The following is a 22,037-nucleotide window of genomic DNA, read 5'->3' as shown; positions in this document are numbered from 1 at the left end:
TCCTCTGTGATACATACAAGAGGGAGATTGAGTCAAAAACTAAATCACTGAAGACAAAGGACTCTCATGGTTACGGTGGAGTGTCTAGCAGAATATTAAAGTACTGTGCTGCACATGTTAGTCCTGTATGTAGCCATATTTGTAATTGTTCCTTTAGGAATGTTCTGTTTTCTGAGAGATTAAAGTACTCAGTAAATGTAAATGTCGTGTGACTAGGGCCTCCCGTTGGGTAGACCGTTCGCCGGGTGCAAGTCTTTCGATTTGGCGCCACTTCGGCGACTTGCGCGTCAATGGGGATGAAATGATGATGATGATTACGACAACATCCAGTCCCTGAGCGGAGAAAATCTGCGGCCCAGCCACGAATCGAACCCGGGCCCTTAGCTATCAGGGGCGGACAAAGTACTCAGTAGTAAAGCCGCTTTATACAAAGGGAGAAAGGGATAATGAATATGATTTTAGACCTATTTCTATGCCACCAGTGTTTGCAAAAGTTATTGAAAAGGCTGTGTATGTAAGGATAATTATTCATTTTATTTCATACGATTTGCTATCAAATGTACAGTTCTGCTTTAGAAGTCGTTTAACAACTGAAAATGTTTTATTCTGTTTTGTTTTTTTTCTGTGAGGTACTGCATGGGTCATGCAAAAGATTTCGAACGCTTGGAATATTTTTTGATTTAACTAAGGCATCTGATTGTGTATCACAAAATATTGGTCCAGAAGTTGAACCATTACGGAATACGGAGTAGCTCACAATTCGTTCACCTCTTACTTTAGCAACAGGCAGCAAGAGGTCATTATTCACAATGTTCATAACGGCTGTGATGTGATGTGGGGTCTGAGTGGGGTACTGTCAGTGGGGGGGGGGGGGGGGGGGGGGGGGGTGGCGCCCCAGGGATCAATGTTGGGGCCACTCCTGTTCCTAACTTATATAAATGATCTGCCTTCTAGTATTATGGGTAACTCTAAAATATTTCTGTTTGCTGATGACACTAGCTTGGTAGTAAAGGATGTTAGGTGCAACATTGGCTCGGTTTCAAATAGTGCTGTACATGACCTAAGATCATGGCTTATAGAAAATAAACTAACGCTAAATCACAGTAAGACTCAGTTTTTACAGTTTCTAACACACAATTGAATAAAATCTGACGTTTTAATTTCACAGAACGGGCATATGATTAGTGAAACTGAACAGTTCATATTTATAGGTCTTCAGAAGCCCACGTTCAGGATCTTGTTCAAGGACTTAATACTGCCATTTTTACTATTCCAACGGTATCAGAAGTGAGTGATCGTTTGACACGAAAATTAGTCTACTTACTTTCATTCGCTTACGTCGTCTTCTATTATATTTTGGGGTAACTCTTCCCATTCTAAAAGGACATTTTTGGCTCTGAAACGGGTGGTTTGTGAATAAGTGGTGTAAGTTCACAACCTCTTGTCGACCCCTGTTCATGAGTCTGGGTATTTTGACATTGGCCTCTCTCTCTCTCTCTCTCTCTCTCTCTCTCTCTATATATATATATATATATATATATATATATATATATATATATATATATATATATATATATATTCCTTGTCCTTGCTGTCATTTCTTGTTAACAATATTAGGATATTTCCAAGAATAAGCAGCTTTCAGTCGGTTGCTACTCGGCAGAAATCAAACCTGCATTTGTATCGGACTTCCTTAACTCTTGTGCAGAAAGGTGTGCAGTATACTGCTACATCCATTTTCAGTAAACTACCACTCGGAGTCAAAAATCTTAGCAGTAATCCACGCGCTTTCAAATCGAAACTGAAGAGTTTCCTCATGGGTCACTCCTTCTATTCTGTCGAGAAGTTCCTTGAAAAATTAAGCTGATTCTTATTCTATTGTTGATTGCGTTTACTTAAACTTATGGACTGACTTTTTCCGGGTTCATAAACATTTATTTTTATCTGTTATTGCTTTTATGTTGTAATTTCATGTGTTGACACGTTCCATGACCTTGGAGATTTGCGCCTCAATTTGGTCCTACGGAACTTGGTGTAAATAAAATTAAAAAACGACACGATCAACTGCAGTAACATCCAGGTATCGTCAGACCTTCGCTAATGACTTAAACAGGGTATTCAAGGATCCCCGCCCCGCATCTGGGTAGTACCGGGTAAGACAAGTCGATTCTTGTGTATATCGATCTCAATCTCGATATGGACAGTTAAAAAGGATTCTGTTCCGAGAAGACGTAGCCCAATGCCTGCTGTGGAGAGGTGGGACCAGGCAGCGTATATTTTCAGATGTTTTCGATTGATCATCGTTCTTGTATTGTTGTACTACTAGAAGTATTGTTGTAGTACCGGAACAATACCCTCAGTTTGACTGTATTTAGTTCTACACTGTTTACTAATAAAATACAACGCTATCCCACAGGTTTTATTTTGTATCCTAATTATATTATGTACGCTATTGTCAGATCAATGTGAGTCAAATAACGTATAAAAAATGCAAAGTAGAAAAAAAGTTGAAAATATATAAGCTAATCAATTAAAAAAAGATGTTAATATCGCAATAGGAAAATTTAGTGACTTTTTCTTGTTCCAGTTGTACAATACATGTTACACCTCGTCATTATTGTGATAAAAAAAAGAAGTGGTGCGTCTGGAAGGGAGAAGTGCGCCGGCCCCGGATACAATCCTCCTGGAAGATTAACAACGAGGATAGGTGTGGCGTGGGTGTGGTTTTTAGGCTGTTTCCCACATCCCACTAATGAATACTGGGCTGGTCCCCAAGTCCCGCCCCAGTTACACGATTGACAAACATTTAGCAACCTTTCGCCCACGTTCACCCGAATAACACTACAAGCAGACATTTGGGGTACACATACTCTATCCCAGGGGACTGACGGGTTTGCGACAGTAAGGACATCCGGGCGCCCCTTGAGCTAACCATGCCGAAGCCGTTCATAGCCCTGTCGACCCTGTGCCTGTGCGAGACGAAGGCACATGAGGAGGGGGAGCAGAAGGACGAGGAGGACACATCACGCAAATACCGTGTAACTCAGCCTCTGGACTTGACAATGGTCGCAATTCGGCGAAGAACTAAGTCCGTGCGTTTCTTCGGGAATGCCATATCCAGCTACAGCCACTCATTGATGATTAGACTCCGAAGACTCAACAAACTGCGACGATGTTTATAGCTACGTATCACCCGCTGTTCCAAAACGTCCCCACTGCTTTCTGTGGGATTGAATCGGATGCGTTACGATGAATTGGGGTGGGGTAAGATGCCTGAGTGTTTGTGAAACTAGAAACATACGCGTGCAACCATGTTAATACTGCTGTTGTCGTCTTGGAAGATGGCAGTGCCGAGGGCATCCTCATCATGAAGATGTGAATGAAAAAGTAACACACTATCGCCGATAATTTTGTAGTAACCATCCTGGTTCACATTCAGCGTACGAGAGGCCGAAGTCACGGTACGAAAAACATCCCCAAAACAGCACAGAAACACATCTCGTCAGAACTACAGCCTATACTGCATACTGCATACTCTGAAAGCCACCGGAGGGTGGCGAAGGGTAGCCTGTACCACTATATAGTCATTTCCTCCCCTGTTCCACTCGCAAATGGAGCGAGCGAAAAACGACTGTCTATATACCTCCGTACGAGCCCTAATTTCTGGTCTCTTATCTTCGTGGTTCTTACACGAAATATGTGGTGGTGGCAGTAGAATCGTTCTGCAGTCACCTTCAAATGCCGGTTTTCTAAATTTTCTCAATAGTGTTCTTCGAAAAGAACTTCGCCTTCCCTCCAAGGGTTTCCAAATCACTTCAGGAAGCATCTCCGTAACAGACAAATCTAGCAGCCCACCTCTGTATTGCTGCGATGTCTTCGTTTATTCCGGCCTGGTACGGGTCTCAAACACTCGAGGAGAGCTCGAGAGCAGGTAGCACTAGCGTCCTATATGCGATCTTGAAGCATTAGCTGAACAAAGTCATCTATATATATATATATATATATATATATATATATGCCGGCCGCGGTGGCCGTGCGGTTCTAGGCGCTCCAGTCCGGAGCCGCGCTGCTGCTACGGTCGCAGGTTCGAATCCTGCCTCGGGCATGGGTGTGCGTGATGTCCTTAGGTTAGTTAGGTTTAAGTAGCTCTAAGTTCTAGGGGACTGATGACCACAGCAGTTGAGTCCCATAGTGCTCAGAGCCATTTGAACCATTTTATATATATATATATATATATATATATATATATATATATATATATATATAATATTTCAAAGTGACTTTCTTTCTCTTCTTAACGAAATGGCCGGCCGGAGTGGCCGAGCGGTTCTAGGCTCTTCAGTTTGGAAACCCACGACCGCTACGGTCGCAGGTTCGAATTCTGCCTCGGGCATGGATGTGTGTGATGTCCTTAGGTTAGTTAGGTTTAAGTAGCTCTAAGTTCTATGGGACTGATGACCTCAGATGTTAAGTCCCATAGTGCTCAGAGGCATTTGAACCATTTCTTAACGAAATGTCTCGCGTTGTCTGTGAAAAATGTAATAAAACATATATGAACTTTGGAACCAGATCAACGATATCAGAGAAATGGGCCCGTAGATACAACGAATCGAGGAATTGTATTTTCAAATGGTTCACAGTAAAACGTAAGCGAGAAGTGAAGCTTCTTCCAGTAAACTATACTTTTTCCTGTTACCACTATCGCCGGCCTCCGTGGCCGAGCGGTTCTAGTCGCTTCAGTCCGGAACCGCGCTGCTCCTACGGTCGCAGGTTCGAATCCTGCCTCGGGCATGGATGTGTGTGATGTCTTTAGGTTAATTAGGTTTAAGTAGTTCTAAGTCTAGGGGACTGATGACCTCAGATGTTAAGTCCCATAGTGCTTAGAGCCATTTGAACCATTTTCTTGTTGCCTCTATTGAACTGAGCAGACATGTTATTTAAGTACCTCTGTAGTAGAATTAGTTTTGATTTATAATTAAATTGTTAAAACCGGGTAACATTTATATTTCATTTAAGAGGAAATGTACTCCCCGAAGAAGTGGTGCATGATTTGTGATTTTTTTTGTTGAAATATTTGTTACACAAATCTAGCTGGAACTGCAACCTCATCAGAGCACTGTAAACACACGAAATTCACTTTCAGCCATTGATTTCATTCTGTCATGAGCAACGCGCTTTCCTGAGATTACGTGCGGATCATTTAACAGTGATTTGCGATCATTTTGAACAAGAATAAATTACGTATGTTAATCTGCTGCACTCGCTTCTGTCAGATACAGGCTTTACAGAAGTGATGGTGCCGTTAAATTCCTACGGCTCGTAAAGAGTAAAATTTTATTTGGAAAGTAACGCATGCTTTTTAGATGGGGTTCGGATGAAACAGGAAGAATGCGCACCGCCACCAACAAAGACCGTTGCTCCATTGCTCAATGAGAAAGAAACCATATTCGCTTGATAATCTGATTTTCAGAAATTCTGTCATTTTATTCAAATACGGAAGCCAACAAAGTGTCAATCTGCTTCACAGATTGGTCTACACTTTCCCAAAGTTCTCCCAATAAACCGAAGTAGACCATTCGTCTTCCCTACCACAATCCTCGCATGCTTGTTCCATTTCATATCGCTTTAGAACGTTACGCCCAGATATTTGAACGACGTGAATGTGTCAGGAAGGACACTACTAATGTTGTATCCGAACATTATTGGTTTGCTTTTCTTACTCATCTGCACTAACTTACTTTCTTATACATTTAGAACTAGCTGTCATTCTCCACTCCAGCTAGAAATTTTGTCTAAGTCAGCCTGTACCCGCCTACAGTCATTCATCTTCGACAGATTCCCGTACACCACAAAATCATCAGCAGATAGATGCAGATTGCTGCCCGTTTTCTGCTACCCATATCATTTATTTTTATAAATGGCGGCGCAGATAAAAGTAGTCCGTGTAACTATAAAGATAATGTAGTGAAATTACGGAAACGAAGATCTGAATTTACAATGATGAAATGCAGTGAAAAATACATTTACAGGAGATGTCGAAAGTGACCCCCGGCAACATCAGCGCATGTCTAAGCATATTCAGATATACTCGGCGTAAAATTCGGATATCGATGGCGGTAAATTCTCGTCCGATGTTCATGTGTTGTGTGTGGATTTGTTACGTGTCCCACAGGAAAAAATCACATGAAGTTAGATCCGGCGGACATGGTTCCTACAAATGCTTGCTGACAGTCTGCTCTACAGTGAAGACATCATGGAATAGTTCCAGGGACACCTTAGACGTGCGTCATGTTGCCTCATCTTGCTGGAAAAAGCAGTATTGTCTTTCATATTCACTACGTTGAGCACAAAATGTATCACAAATTTCCATATAAGCAACAATGTTGAGGGTAGTGTCAAAAAACATCGGTCTAATTATGTGAGTTCCCGTTACACCACACAAAATGCCGATTATTTCATCATGGAGTGGTTGCTGACACACAATGTTAAGGTTCAAAAATGGCTCTGAGCACTATGGGACTCAACAGCTGAGGTCATTAGTCCCCTAGAACTTAGAACTAGTTAAACCTAACTAACCTAAGGACATCACAAACATCCATGCCCGAGGCAGGATTCGAACCTGCGACCGTAGCGGTCTTGCGGTTCCAGACTGCAGCGCCTTTAACCGCACGGCCACTTCGGCCGGCTCACAATGTTAAGGTTCTCCGTTGCCCAGTACCTCGTGAACTGCGACTTAACATCACCGGAAACATGAAACCATGCTTCATCACTCATGACGTAATGGAAAGGGTCTAACAAACCATCGTTGATGTTATTCAAAAGCCACGTGCAACGTTGCTGACTGTCATCCTCCTGCAGTTGCCGCACAACCGTCACACAATGTGGCTTCAAATGAAGACATTTTCAATATCCGCTGGCAACTCCTCCTACTTTCATGCGCTTGTTGGGCCAATTTTCGTGTAGACTTCTTTGGGCACTGAGTAATTCTTCGGAGGAAAATGTCTGTAGTAACTTCTAGTGTGGGAACTGAAAGAATTCTTATATGGATATGGTGTCTGTTCTTTCAGACTTCAGTTTCAGAGAGCGTGTCGGATGGAAGAGTTGGAGAGGAGGAACCCGAGCCAAGAATTTGGAAAAAAGGGTGAAAGAAAAGCAGGGGAGGGACGAGGGATGAAGAGTAACCCTCACTTGGAGAGGAAGAGGATCGTTCTGTTAAAGGTGGAAGAACATGTAGGTCTATGGGCACGTACCATGTTGTGCTGTTGGAGGCGATAAAAGATTCCTTTGGATAGGATGCGAAAAAGGTGTAATGTAAGGTTGGGGAGTGTGCTGGTTCAAACATAACAGAGTATAAGATTAATTATCAGAGCCGAAGTGATAGGGTGGTTGGTATTAGGTTTGCGGAGATGTAGAAAATCTGTAGGTGTTCAGTGTGTGAGAGGAAAGAGGGGAAGTTGATTAGCTGATACAGGATCCTAGTGGGACAAGATAGGTGGATACGGAAGGCAAGGCAGTGTGTTTAGTCTTAGAGGAATTGGAAGATGTAGAAAAAAATTTAATGCGGCAGAAATCCAGATGACATGAAATGTATTCGCAGTTGTGATTACGAACACTCATCAGCTGTACAAAGTATTGACGCCATTGAAAATGTGTGCCGGACCAGGATCGAAGCCGGATTTCCCGCTTTACGGGAACAGTCGCCTTAACTACTTTGGCTATCCGTGCACGACTCACGGTCAAATCCAAACTTCAGTATGTCGTCGCTGCTGCGTCACAATCTGTACTCGTACACACATTACGTAATTCCCATATAGGGGAGGAAATGTCAATTGAAAGTCGCTACCTGCTTCGGAGGATAACTATGATATTTCATTGTCTGTGTTGTTGAGAAGAACGTTTCAATGCACCTTCAGACACGCATACGCGTCCGAAGGAACGTTATAGCATTTTTCTTAAACACGGGCACTGCAGTATCGTATTGAATCCAGATGACAGTGAAACGGGAAAGGATTCCTCAGATTAAGGTTTGGACATGTGTAGTATGTTGGAGGCGTACAGCCGGACAATTTGTAGTTTAGTACTCTTAGTCTCTTGTGGTCTTTTGTTGGATGGTTAATAGACGCAGTTACCATCGAGAGATGATCAGAGGTATTTTACTGTGTTAGTTAATCGTATAGTACTGTCATAAAAATATGAGGTAGTAAACATAGGGATGGAACTGCTGGTGGTTTGTCCCATAATTATTACCTACGTCACTGAAGGTTTGGTTTTGAGAAGTGAGTGGTTTCACCAGAAGGTAAATTGGGTAAGATGGACCTGAAGGGACCATTGGAAGTATAGAAGATGAAATTCAGGACGAGGAAGGAGGTGTCCTCGGTGTATTTTAGGTGGACAGGGAGAGGAGTTTATGCATATCGGCAGCGTAGAGGATATAAAGGCATGCAGAAAGGACAGAGGCTTGCACATCCGCAGAGCGGTGGAAAATGCGGAAATTTGTGCTGTTGACTGTTACACTGGAATGGTGGTTGCATAGAAAGTATGCCATAATGTGTACATAATTTATTGGGAGAGCATACGCCTGGGGTTTGAAAAGGAAACTGGACTGCCATAAATGGCTGTATTTGTGTTCCATGTCAAGGGACAGAAGCATAGCTCATTTACGTTTATTGAGATTGAGTTGGTGGGTTGGGAAATGAGTGAGGTACAGGAAATAGTTGTCAGATGGGAAGTTAGGATGGAAGCCACACTGCTTGGCCGTGACAATTTAGATGATTGTGACTACGTTAGGAGTACAGTGAACACCTTTGACAATGGTATAAAACCTCGGAAACAAGTATGGATAAAGACAGAAAATAGAAGACAGTTGACAAGACAGTCCACAGCTCAAGAAATGAGAAGCTCCGCAGCGTGAATATGCAGAGGTTGCTGTCGCCAGCGCAGGGCGAGCCTAGTCAGCCGCGTAGCCGCTAGGGGTCAGGTGGGCTTCAGCCACTTGTTACCCCGTCCAGACTGCAGAGCCCGGACTCCAGACCCCTTGAGCACGCGCTCTCCGCTTAACGAACGGGACGGGGCGGCTGCTGGCATTTCGCCTGCTGGCGCCACCGGATATTGTCCTCGTCTCTTTTTATCCCAGCCGCCTGACAACCTCGGTACTATTTGCGGAAAAGGCAGCACAAGCACTGATAAATGGTGCAGGCGACCGAAATCAGAAAGGCGTACATAGAAGGGGCAGGGCGGCTAACGAAAAAAAAAGCCTTTCCATAAAAGATATAATGAGCCGGTTCTCCACTCTTCTATAATTAAGCGCCCGAATGTACGCCTCGACGATTGCTTTGATATGTCTCTAACGAGGTAATGAGAGAGGCAGGCACAGTGGTAATGAGTGGTTGTGTGGATTACTCTGAGGCACAGAAATGCTCTCGTCTGGTGACCTTGGGAAAATTGTGCTCTTACGAACCTCGCATGTCGATTTGATCCAGCGTCGGGGTGGAAAGTAAATTTAATCTTCCAGGAGCGGCCGTAAGAAGCCCAGAGAGCGCCGTAGTATTCGGGCTGTCGCATTACAGGCCAAATACTGCTGAGTCTACAGTATACGACAAGAATATACACATGAATCGAATGGTCGAAGGTTTCTATCACTCGGCAGTTGCGAATTTTTAAAGCAACATAGTAATTTATAAATGAAAGATTATGATTAAATAAAATCTGCAGGTGCTATCTTGATGACTTTAAATGATGCGTACAATAGTAGAAAAACTTTTGAGAATGTGGTTTATTTCTGCAAAACGCTTATTGGTGTTGAGGATCCACCAATAAAGAAAATATAAGTTGAATAACAGGTTCATATGGTTCATATGGCTCTGAGCACTATGGGACTTAACATGTGAGGTCATCAGTCTCCTAGAACTTAGAACTACTTAAACCTAATTAACCTAAGGACATTACACACATCCATGCCCGAGGCAGGATTCGAACCTGCGACGGTAGCGGTCGCGCGATTCCGAACTGAAGCGCCGAGAACCGCTCGGCCAGCTCGGCCGGCCTGAATAACAGGGAAACAATAGATTCGTACTGCATGTAATTAATTATGAACAACAACATAGTTCGCGAGATATTCACTTCTAAACGCACACTACGTCTACACTGTAGAAGCTACGGAAATCTCACAAGTGCACAAATCGTCACTCCGAAGTATTTCTATACGGCGCGACCACGCGCAAACCGCTCCACACTCCAAGTCTTTCCCGCGACCGTGCGTCGCGCCTTCACGTCCAGCATCCTCTCCGTGTCCTGTGCGACTTTCCAGCACTCTTAACTCGAACTCGCTTCCATCCAGTCTCCCCATTCACGAGCGCTGTGATTGGCTAGAACGCTCGCGCCATGTCTTCAACCCAACATACACTCACAAACATAATGAAACATATTCGAAATACCGGATTTATATTTAAATAACTTGAAATTGTATAATATTCCTACGGCTGGACCATAAATACGATCTAGCACACATTATTAGATACATAAAAAAATTAAATAAACATATATCAAAGGAATAGATCGAAACGTGGATCAAAACAAAATCTCCAGACACTCTGTGACCAAAATGGTACTGAAACAGAGGATGACAGACTAAAGGCTGAAATACTAAATGTCTTTTCCCAAAGCTGTTTCACAGAGGAAGGCTGCACTGTAGTTCCTTCTCTAGATTGTCGCACAGATGACTAAATGGTAGGTACCGAAATAGACGACAGAGGGATAGGGAAACATTTAAAATCGCTCAAAAGAGGAAAGGCCGCTGAACCTGATGGGATACCAGTTCGATTTTACACAGAGTACGCGAAGGAACTTGCCCCCCTTCTTGCAGGGGTGCACCGTAGGTCTGTAGAAGAGCGTAGCGTTCCAAAGGATTGGAAAAGGGTACAGGTCATCCCCGTTTTCAAGAAGGGACGTCGAACAGATGTGCAGAACTATAGACCTACATCTCTAACGTCGATCAGTTGTAGAATTTTGGAACACGTATTATGTTCGAGTAAAATAACTATTCTGGAGACTAGAAATCTACTCTGTAGGAATCAGCATGGGTTTCGAAAAAGACGGTAGTTTGAAACCCAGCTCGCGCTATTCGTCCACGAGACTCAGAGGGCCCTAGACACGGGTTCACAGGTAGATGCCGTGTTTCTTGACTTCCGCAAGGCGTTCGACACAGTTACCCACAGTCGTCTAATGAACAAAGTAAGAGCATATGGACTATCAGACCAATTGTGTGATTGGATTGAAGATTTCCTAGATAACAGAACGCAGCATGTCATTCTCAATGGAGAGAAGTCTTCCGAAGTAAGAGTGATTCCTGGTGTGCCGCAGGGGAGTGTCGTAGGACCGTTACTAATCACAATATACATAAATGACCTTGTGGATGACATCGGAAGTTCACTGAGGCTTTTTGCAGATGATGCTGTGGTATATCGAGATGTTGTAACAATGGAAAATTATACTGAAATGCAGGAGGATCTGCAGCGAATCGACGCATGGTGCAGGGAATGGCAATTGAATCTCAATGTAGACAAGTGTAATTTGCTGCGAATACATAGAAAGACAGATCCCTTATCATTTAGCTACAAAATAGCAGGTCAGCAACTGGAAGCAGTTAATTCCATAAATTATCTGGGAGTACGCATTAGGAGTGATTTAAAATGGAATGATCATATAAAGTTGATCGTTGGTAAATCAGATGCCAGACTGAGATTCATTGGAAGAATCCTAAGGAAATGCAATTCGAAAACAAAGGAAGTAGGTTACAGTACGCTTGTTCGCCCATTGCTTTGATACTGCTCAACAGTGTGGGATCCGTACCAGACAGGGTTGATAGAAGAGATAGAGAAGATCCAACGGAGAGCAGCGCGCTTCGTTACAGGATCATTTAGTAATCGCGAAAGCATTACGGAGATGATAGATAAACTCCAGTGGAAGACTCTGCAGGAGAGACGTTCAGTAGCTCAGTACGGGCTTTTGTTAAAGTTTCGAGAACATAACTTCACCGAAGAGTCAAGCAGTATATTGCTCCCTCCTACGTATATCTCGCGAAGAGACCATGAGGATAAAATCAGAGAGATTAGAGCCCACACAGAAGCATACCGACAATCCTTCTTTCCGCGAACAATACGAGACTAGAATAGAAGGGAGAACCGATAGAGGTACTCAAGGTACCCTCCGCCACACAACGTCAGGTGGCTTGCGGCGTATGGATGTAGATGTAGATGTAGAAGGTAGGCCAGTAGCCTAATGTCTCTGTGCTTTCTATAATACGGTAAATATTAAGCCAATTTCTTCATGAATATTATATATCGGATATAAACAAAGACACAGATGAATAAATATATTTATAAGCATGCTGCTACCCTTTCTTTCGTGTAACTATAGAGTACTTAAGACCTGACGCCATCAATAGACACAGATGAATAAATATATTTATAAGCATGCTGCTATCCTTTTTTTCGTGTAACTGTGGAGTACTTAAGGCCTGACGCCATCGATAGTAATCGGCCACTACGACCTCCAATAACTCATGTAATATTCAAGTTACATGCCTGTAATCTATACCAATGTAAGTTTACACTAAAAGGTTTCTGAAGACACGTCGATCTACGAAATCGGATGTTGTTGTTGTTGTTGTTGTGGTCTTCAGTCCTGAGACTGGTTTGATGCAGCTCTCCATGCTACTCTATCCTCTGCAAGCTTCTTTATCTCCCAGTACCTACTGCAACCTACATCCTTCTGAATCTGCTTAGTGTATTGATCTCTTGGTCTCCCCCTACGATTTTTACCCTCCACGCTGCCCTCCAATGCTAAATTTGTGATCCCTTGATGCCTCAAAACATGTCCTACCAACCGATCCCTTCTTCTAGTCAAGTTGTGCCACAAACTTCTCTGCTCCCCAATCCTATTCAATACCTCCTCATTAGTTACGTGATCTACCTACCTTATCTTCAGCATTCTTCTGTAGCACCACATTTCGAAAGCCTCTATTCGCTTCTTGTCCAAACTGGTTATCGTCCATGTTTCACTTTCATACATGGCTACACTCCATACAAATACTTTCAGAAACGACTTCCTGACACTTAAATCTATACTCGATGTTAACAAATTTCTCTTCTTCAGAAACGATTTCCTTGCCATTGCCAGTCTACATTTTATATCCTCTCTACTTCGACCATCATCAGTTGTTTTACTCCCTAAATAGCAGAACTCCTTTACTACTTTAAGTGTCTCATTTCCTAATCTAATCCCCTCAGCATCACCCGATTTAATTTGACTACATTCCATTATCCTCGTTTTGCTTTTGTTGATGTTCATCTTATATTCTCCTTTCAAGACACTGTCCATTCCGTTCAACTGCTCTTCCAAGTCCTTTGTTGTCTCTGACAGAATTACACTCCTGGAAATTGAAATAAGAACACCGTGAATTCATTGTCCCAGGAAGGGGAAACTTTATTGACACATTCCTGGGGTCAGATACATCACATGGTCACACTGACAGAACCACAGGCACATAGACACAGGCAACAGAGCATGCACAATGTCGGCACTAGTACAGTGTATATCCACCTTTCGCAGCAATGCAGGCTGCTATTCTCCCATGGAGACGATCGTAGAGATGCTGGATGTAGTCCTGTGGAACGGCTTGCCATGCCATTTCCACCTGGCGCCTCAGTTGGACCAGCGTTCGTGCTGGACGTGCAGACCGCGTGAGACGACGCTTCATCCAGTCCCAAACATGCTCAATGGGGGAAAGTTCCGGAGATCTTGCTGGCCAGGGTAGTTGACGTACACCTTCTAGAGCACGTTGGGTGGCACGGGATACATGCGGACGTGCATTGTCCTGTTGGAACAGCAAGTTCCCTTGCCGGTCTAGGAATGGTAGAACGATGGGTTCGATGACGGTTTGGATGTACCGTGCACTATTCAGTGTCCCCTCGACGATCACCAGTGGTGTACGGCCAGTGTAGGAGATCGCTCCCCACACCATGATGCCGGGTGTTGGCCCTGTGTGCCTCGGTCGTATGCAGTCCTGATTGTGGCGCTCACCTGCACGGCGCCAAACACGCATACGACCATCATTGGCACCAAGGCAGAAGCGACTCTCATCGCTGAAGACGACACGTCTCCATTCGTCCCTCCATTCACGCCTGTCGCGACACCACTGGAGGCGGGCTGCACGATGTTGGGGCGTGAGCGGAAGACGGCCTAACGGTGTGCGGGACCGTAGCCCAGCTTCATGGAGAAGGTTGCGAATGGTCCTCGCCGATACCCCAGGAGCAACAGTGTCCCTAATTTGCTGGGAAGTGGCGGTGCGGTCCCCTACGGCACTGCGTAAGATCCTACGGTCTTGGCGTGCATCCGTGCGTCGCTGCGGTCCGGTCCCACGTCGACGGGCACGTGCACCTTCCGCCGACCACTGGCGACAACAACGATGTACTGTGGAGACCTCAAGCCCCACGTGTTGAGCAATTCGGCGGTACGTCCACCCGGCCTCCTGCATGCGCACTACACGCCCTCGCTCAAAGTCCGTCAACTGCACATACGGTTCACGTCCACGCTGTCGCGGCATGCTACCAGTGTTAAAGACTGCGATGGAGCTCAGTATGCCGCGGCAAACTGGCTGACACTGACGGCGGCGGTGCACAAACGCTGCGCACCTAGCGCCATTCGACGGCCAACACCGCGGTTCCTGGTGTGTCCGCTGTGCCGTGCGTGTGATCATTGCTTGTACAGCCCTCTCGCAGTGTCCGGAGCAAGTATGGTGGGTCTGACACACCGGTGTCAATGTGTTCTTTTTTCCATTTCCAGGAGTGTACAATGTCATCGGCGAACCTCAAAGTTTTTACTTCTTCTCCATGAATTTTAATACTTACTCCGAATTTTTCTTTTGTTTCCTGTACTGCTTGCTCAATATACAGATTGAATAACATCGGGGAGAGGCTACAACCCTGTCTCACTCCTTTCCCAACCACTGCTTCCCTTTTATGCCCCTCGACTCTTATAACTGCCATCTGGTTTCTGTACAAATTGTAAATAGCCTTTCGCTCCCTGTATTTTACCCCTGCCACCTTCAGAATTTGAAAGAGAGTATTCCAGTTAACGTTGTCAAAAGCTTTCTCTAAGTCTACAAATGCTAGAAACGTAGGTTTGCCTTTTCTTAATCTTTCTTCTAAGATATGTCGTAAGGTTAGTATTGCCTCACGTGTTCCAACATTTCTACGGAATCCAAACTGATCTTCCCCGAGGTCCGCTTCTACCAGTTTTTCCATTCGTCTGTAAAGAATTCGCGTTACTATTTTGCAGCTGTGACTTATTAAACTGATAGTTCGGTAATTTTCACATCTGTCAACACCTGCTTTCTTTGGGATTGGAATTATTATATTCTTCTTGAAGTCTGTGGGTATTTCGCCTGTCTCATACATCTTGCTCACCAGATGGTAGAGTTTTGTCATGACTGGCTCTCCCAAGGCCATCAGTAGTTCTAATGGAATGTTGTCTACTCCCGGGGCCTTGTTTCGACTCAGGTCTTTCAGTGCTCTGTCAAACTCTTCACGCAGTATCGTATCACCCATTTCATCTTCATCTACATCCTCTTCCATTTCCATAATATTGTCCTCAAGTACATCGCCCTTGTATAAACCCTCTATATACTCCTTCCACCTTTCTGCCTTCCCTTGTTTGCTTAGAACTGGGTTGCCATCTGAGCTCTTGATATTCATACAAGTGGTTCTCTTCTCTCCAAAGGTCTCTTTAATTTTCCTGTAGGCAGTATCTATCTTACCCCTAGTGAGACAAGCCTCTACATCCTTACATTTGTCCTCTAGCTATCCCTGCTTAGCCATTTTGCACTTCCTGTCGATATCATTTTTGAGACGTTTGTATTCCTTTTTGCCTGCCTCATTTACTGCATTTTTATATTTTCTCCTTTCATCAATTAAATTCAATATTTCTTCTGTTAACCAAGGATTTCTATTAGCCCTCGTCTTTTTACCTATTTGATCCTCTGCTGCCTTCACTACTTCATCCCTCAGAGCTACCCATTCTTCTTCTACTGTATTTCTTTCCCCCATTCCTGTCAATTGTTCCCTTATGCTCTCCCTGAAACTCTGTACAACCTCTGGTTCTTTCAGTTTATCCAGGCCCCATCTCCTTAAATTCCCGCCGTTTTGCAGTTTCTTCAGTTTCAATCTGCAGTTCATAACCAATAGATTGTGGTCAGAATTCACATCTGGCCCTGGAAATGTCTTACAATTTAAAACCTGGTTCCTAAATCTCTGTCTTACCATTATGTAATCTATCTGATACCTTTTAGTATCTCCAGGATTCTTCCAGGTATACAACCTTCTTTCATGATTCTTGAACCAAGTGTTAGCTATGACTAAGTTATGCTCTGTGCAAAATTCTACAAGGCGGCTTCCTCTTTTATTTCTTAGCCCCAATCCGTATTCACCTGCTATGTTTCCATCTCTCCCTTTTCCTACTGACGAATTCCAGTCACCCATGACTATTAAATTTTCGTCTCCCTTCACTACCTGAATAATTTCTTTTATCTCGTCATACATTTCATCAATTTCTTCATCATCTGCAGAGCTAGTTGGCATATAAACTTGTACTACTGTAGTAGGCATGGGCTTTGTGTCTATCTTGGCCACAATAATGCGTTCACTATGCTGTTTGTAGTAGCTAACCCGTACTCCTATTTTTTTTATTCATTATTAAACCTACTCCTGCATTACCCCTATTTGATTTTGTATTTATAACCCTGTAATCACCTGACCAAAAGTCTTGTTCCTCCTGCCCCGAACTTCACTAATTCCCACTATATCTAACTTTAACCTATCCATTTCCCTTTTTAAATTTTCTAACCTTCCTGCCCGATTAAGGGATCTGACATTCCACGCTCCGGTCCGTAGAATGCCAGTTTTCTTTCTCCTGATAACGACTTCCTCTTGAGTAGTCCCCGCCCGGAGATCCGAATGGGGGACTATTTTACCTCCGGAATATTTTACCCAAGAGGACGCCATCATCATTTAATCATACAGTAAAGCTGCATGTCCTCGGGAGAAATTACGGCTGTAGTTTCCCCTTGCTTTCAGCCGTTCGCAGTACCAGCACTGCAAGGCCGTTTTGGTTAATGTGACAAGGCCAGATCAGTCAATCATCCAGACTGTTGCCCATGCAACTACTGAAAAGGCTGCTGCCCCTCTTCAGGAACCACATGTTGGTTGGTTGGTTGGTTTGGGGAAGGAGACCAGACAGCGTGGTCATCGGTCTCATCGGAGTAGGGAAGGAGGGGGAAGGAAGTCGGCCGTGCCCTTTCAGAGGAACCATCCCGGCATTTGCCTGGAGCGATTTAGGGAAATCACGGAAAACCTAAATCAGGATGGCCGGACGCGGGATTGAACCGTCGTCCTCCCGAATGCGAGTCCAGTGTCTGACCACTGCGCCACCCCGCTCGGTTTCACATGTTTGTCTGGCCTCTCAACAGATACCCCTCCGTTGTGGTTGCACCTACGGTACGGCCATCTGTATCGCTGAGGCACGCAAGCCTCCCCACCAACGGCAAGGTCCATGGTTCATGGGGAGGAGGAAATCGGATGAAGCGTTTAAATTTTGGAAATTCGTTGCTGGGTGTTACTTGTATAATTTACCGTCAGATACTAAACTTTACACTAATAAAGATATTGAAAATCTGATTACACCATCAGAATCGTCGTGCAAGTAATAGTAATGTGTATGTTTCTTTTTGAGGTATCATGATTCATCTGGCTACTATTAATTTCTGTACGAACTGTGAAATGTCTGTCATTAAGGTTTCACAAAGTCCGCCATCTTTGGCACTCTCGGGGCATACAAGTCTCTTTCATCGACACAAAGCACCGTCCTCGTCACAGCGGAATTCCCAGCCTCGCGGCTGGACCACGCGCTGGGGCTACCCCTCTCGTCCGGCTAACGTTCGGCTGCACGTGGTTGCTGCTGGCTTCGACGAGCGTCCTGTGCGGCCGCTCCAACTCAGAAAATATAATATTTCCAGGGCGCCACAACTCGCCCATTACCTCACAAGTATTAGGCCAACATGGGGAGCATGCCTACTCGTCAACACCGATTTCATCCGAATTTGTGATATACACTGAGGTGAGACAAACCATGGGGTAGCGACATTCATATATACAGGTTGTTGGAGCATCGCGTACACTAGGTATAAAAGGGGCAGTGCATTGACGAAGCGATCATTTGTATTCAGACGATCCATGTGCAAAGATTTCCGACGTGATTATGGCCACAAGACGAGACTTAACAGACTCTTAACACGGAATGGTAGCTGGAGCTAGACGCATAGGCTATTCCATTTCGGAAATCGTTACCACGGACAACGCAGTTCACGCCTTCACTTAGCGACCGAAAGCAGCGGCGTTTGTGCAGAGCTGTTAGTGCTAACAGACAAGCAACTCTGCGTGAAATAAACACGGAAACCAGTATGGGATGTACGACGAACGTATCCGTTAGAATAGTGCTACGAAATTTGGCGTTAATGGGCCATAGCAGCAGACGACCGACGCCAGCGCTTTTGCTAGCAACACGACGTCGCCTGCTGCGCCTCTTCTGGGCTCGTCACCATATTGGTTGGGCCCTAGGCGACTGGAAAGCCGTGGCCTGGTCAAATGAATCCCCATTTCAATTGGTAAGAGCTTACGATAGTGTTGGAGTGTGGCTCGGGCCTCACAAAGCCCTGGACGCAACTTGTCCATAACGGTATGACTATGTTTGCATGGAATTTGATTACCACCTCACTGCAGCCCGGACATCCTGTACTTAAAAAACTGACATTCGTTTGTAAATTTCGTAAGGTGAAGACAGCGAACCAGAGAACCAGATGTCTAGACTGAATTTTCACTCGGCAGGGGAATGCGCGCTGATCTGAAACTTCCTGGTATTATAAGACTGCGTGCTGGACCCGAACTGGAACCTATTACCTTGCCTTTCACTGGCAATGCTCTTACTGACTGAGCTATCCAGGCACGAGTCACGACCGATCCTCGCAGAAACACACTGGTGGAAGTGAAGCGTTGGGACAGCAGAGAGATTGCGCGTGCGAGTCCCGGCCCGACAGACAGTTTTAATTTGCCAGGAAATTTCAGCAATTGCAGTGTTTGTTTAACTCTGAGACAGGCGCACATCGGTCATTTGACCCCGAAAGCAGAAACGGTCAACAGTCATTTCCTTAGTAACTAGGTATTTGCACTGGCAGTGTTAATCCATAACCCTATATTAGGTATACAGGCTGGTCCATTGATCGTGACCGGGCCAAATATCTCACGAAATAAGCGCCACACGAAAAAACTACAAAGAACGAAACTTGTCTAGCTTGATGGGGGAAACCAAATGGTGCTAAGGTTGGCCCGCTAGATGGCGCTGCCATAGGTCAAACGAATATCAACTGCCTTTTTTTTTTTTTTAAATAGGAACCCCCATTTTTTATTACATATTCGTCTAGTGCGCAAAGAAATATGAATGTTTTTGATGGATCGCTTTTTTCGCTTCGTGATAAATGGCGCTGTAATAGTCACAAACATATGGGTCACAATTATAGATGAACAGTTGGTAACACGTAGGTTTTTTTAAATTAAAACAGAGAACTTAGGTAAATTTGAACATTTTATTTCGGTTGTTCCAATGTGATACATGTACCATTGTGAACTTATCATTTCTGAGAACGCATGCTGTTACAGCGTGATTACTTGTAAATACCACATTAATGCAATAAATGCTCAAAATGATGTCCGACAACCTCAATGCATTTGGCAATACGTGTAACGACATTTCTCTCAACGGCGAGTAGTTCGCCTTCCGTAATGTTCGCACATGCATTGACAATGCGCTGACGCATGTTGTCAGACGTTGTCGGTGAATTATGATAGAAAATATCCTTCAACTTTCCCCACAGAATGAAATCCGGGGACGTCAGATCCGGTGAACGAGCGGGCCATGGTATGGTGCTTCGACGATCAATCCACCTGTCATGAAATATGCTATTCAATACCGCTTCAACCGCACGGGAGCTATGTGCCGGACATCCATCATGTTCGAAGCACATCGCCATTCTGTCATGCAGTGAAACATCTTGTAGTAACATCGGTAGAACATTACGTAGGAAATCAGCATACATTGCACCATTTAGATTGCCGTTGATAAAATGGAGGGCAATTATCCTTCCTCCCATAATGCCGCACCATACACAACCCGCCAAGGTCGCTGATGTTCCACTTGTCGCAGCGATCGTGGATTTTCCGTTGCCCAATAGTGCATATTATGGCGGTTTACATTACCGCTGTTGGTGAATGACGCTTCGTCGCTAAATAGAACGCGTGCAAAAAATCTGTCATCGTCCCGTAATTTCTCTTGTACCCAGTGGCAGAACTGTACACGACGTTCAAATTCGTCGCCATGCAATTCCTGGTGCATAGAAATATGGTACTGGTGCAAGGAGCTTATCCACTATTTCTCTGAGTGCAGTACAATTTTCTTTCTAATTCGTTCGCTCTCCATTATTTTAATCATCTTATAGTACAGTTGTAGGTGTATTTCATATACTCATGAGCACCGGTACAGTGTCGTCAGGCAAATAAAAGTGGTTCAGATGTGTCGCATTTACTTGTATTCCTTCTGGGCTTTTCCACTTTCAGGAATGAGAATTTCCTTTAGTACTGGTGAGAAAAATTTAGGTGACACATAGCAAACTGTTGACTATATATTTGAAATTAGGTGTTACAGAAGACCCGATTAGGGAGATACATAAGGAAAAATATAACAATAAATAAACCGTGTCCAGTGGCTGTACCGTTTCCGTTGCACACTGTGATGCATCTGTTATCCTTGCCGCAGAAGAATTGCTTCTGTAGTACGCCTGGAACAACACGTAGGCTCCTCTCTTCTGACAATGTGCCACTCTTGTTGTTCTTAGCGTGGGACGATATGTGTAATTTACTTTCAGACGTTCCTCATTATTTTTTTTAATTTTTTGTGTTTATTATACATCTTTCACTATTACTATATTGAGTTTTCATGCCTACTTTCGTATTTCCTGCGTAGAAATGTTAATCATTTTTAAGTGTTTGCTTTAGCTCAGCAGGAGGAAGAATACTGAGCATCAGTTGAGCGTCATTGTTTATTACTATTATTTATATTAATTTCTTTGCGACTAGTTTACAGCGATGATGACATGTCCTGGCTTGACAGCTTTGCTGATTACAATAATAACCCTGGATTCGGTGTGGGCCAGTGGTGGAGTGGGTGGACTGCTGTGGCCTTTTGTGGGGTTGTGAACCACTGCAAGCTACGCAGGACGAAGGCTCTCCGTCGTTTCTAGGTCCCCAGTTCAATACACAATACATACAATACAAGGACCCATTGGCCGCGAAATGGAAACCACAGTGAAAATAATTTTTTTTTCTCTGAAACATTTTACTACACCTTGCAGCTGTATAATCTCTACATAATCACCACTCAGACTTAGACATCTGTCTTAACGTTTACCAACTTCCCAATACTCTCGTCGTAGAAGGCAGCCACCCGTACTTTCCGTCAGTTTTCTACACTGGTGCACAGTTCGTTGTCTGTACCAAAACGTTGTCTTCACAGCCAGCGGTTCATGTGAGCAGAGATGAAGATCGAAGGGAGCCAGGTCTGCACTGTATGGTGGGTGATCGAAAACTTCCCATGGAAAACGCTGCAGGGCTGTCCTCATTGCCCCTACAATGTGCAGCTGGGAATTGTCATGAAGAAAGAAACATATGACAGGCACGTTATGTGGGGTTGCATGAAATCAGGGGAAACCTCGCAGCAAGCACCCACACTTGGCGGGAGACACAGTTCTAGGCAACTTTACGTGTTCGCTGTGTGCTCAGAACTGAAAAGAGCGACGTGATGTGATCGACAGGCATACTAGAGACACTGTCGAACACAATTGTGCGAAGCTACATTGGATTTTCATTGTTGTTTCTATT

At 44.3% G+C, this 22,037-nt stretch overlaps 1 protein-coding gene across 3 annotated transcripts in view; it reads right to left on the bottom strand.

Annotated features, from left to right (window-relative positions):
* Positions 1-22,037, bottom strand: part of LOC124612790 (neural proliferation differentiation and control protein 1) — a 1,069,883-nt gene that overhangs the window by 330,266 nt on the left and 717,580 nt on the right. The window lies entirely within an intron of this gene.

This window comes from Schistocerca americana, chromosome 4 (assembly GCF_021461395.2).
Source record: "Schistocerca americana isolate TAMUIC-IGC-003095 chromosome 4, iqSchAmer2.1, whole genome shotgun sequence".
Taxonomy (NCBI): Eukaryota; Metazoa; Arthropoda; class Insecta; order Orthoptera; family Acrididae; genus Schistocerca; species Schistocerca americana.
The sequence above is the reverse complement of the archived record's forward strand: the minus strand, read 5'-3'. Positions and strand labels throughout refer to the sequence as shown.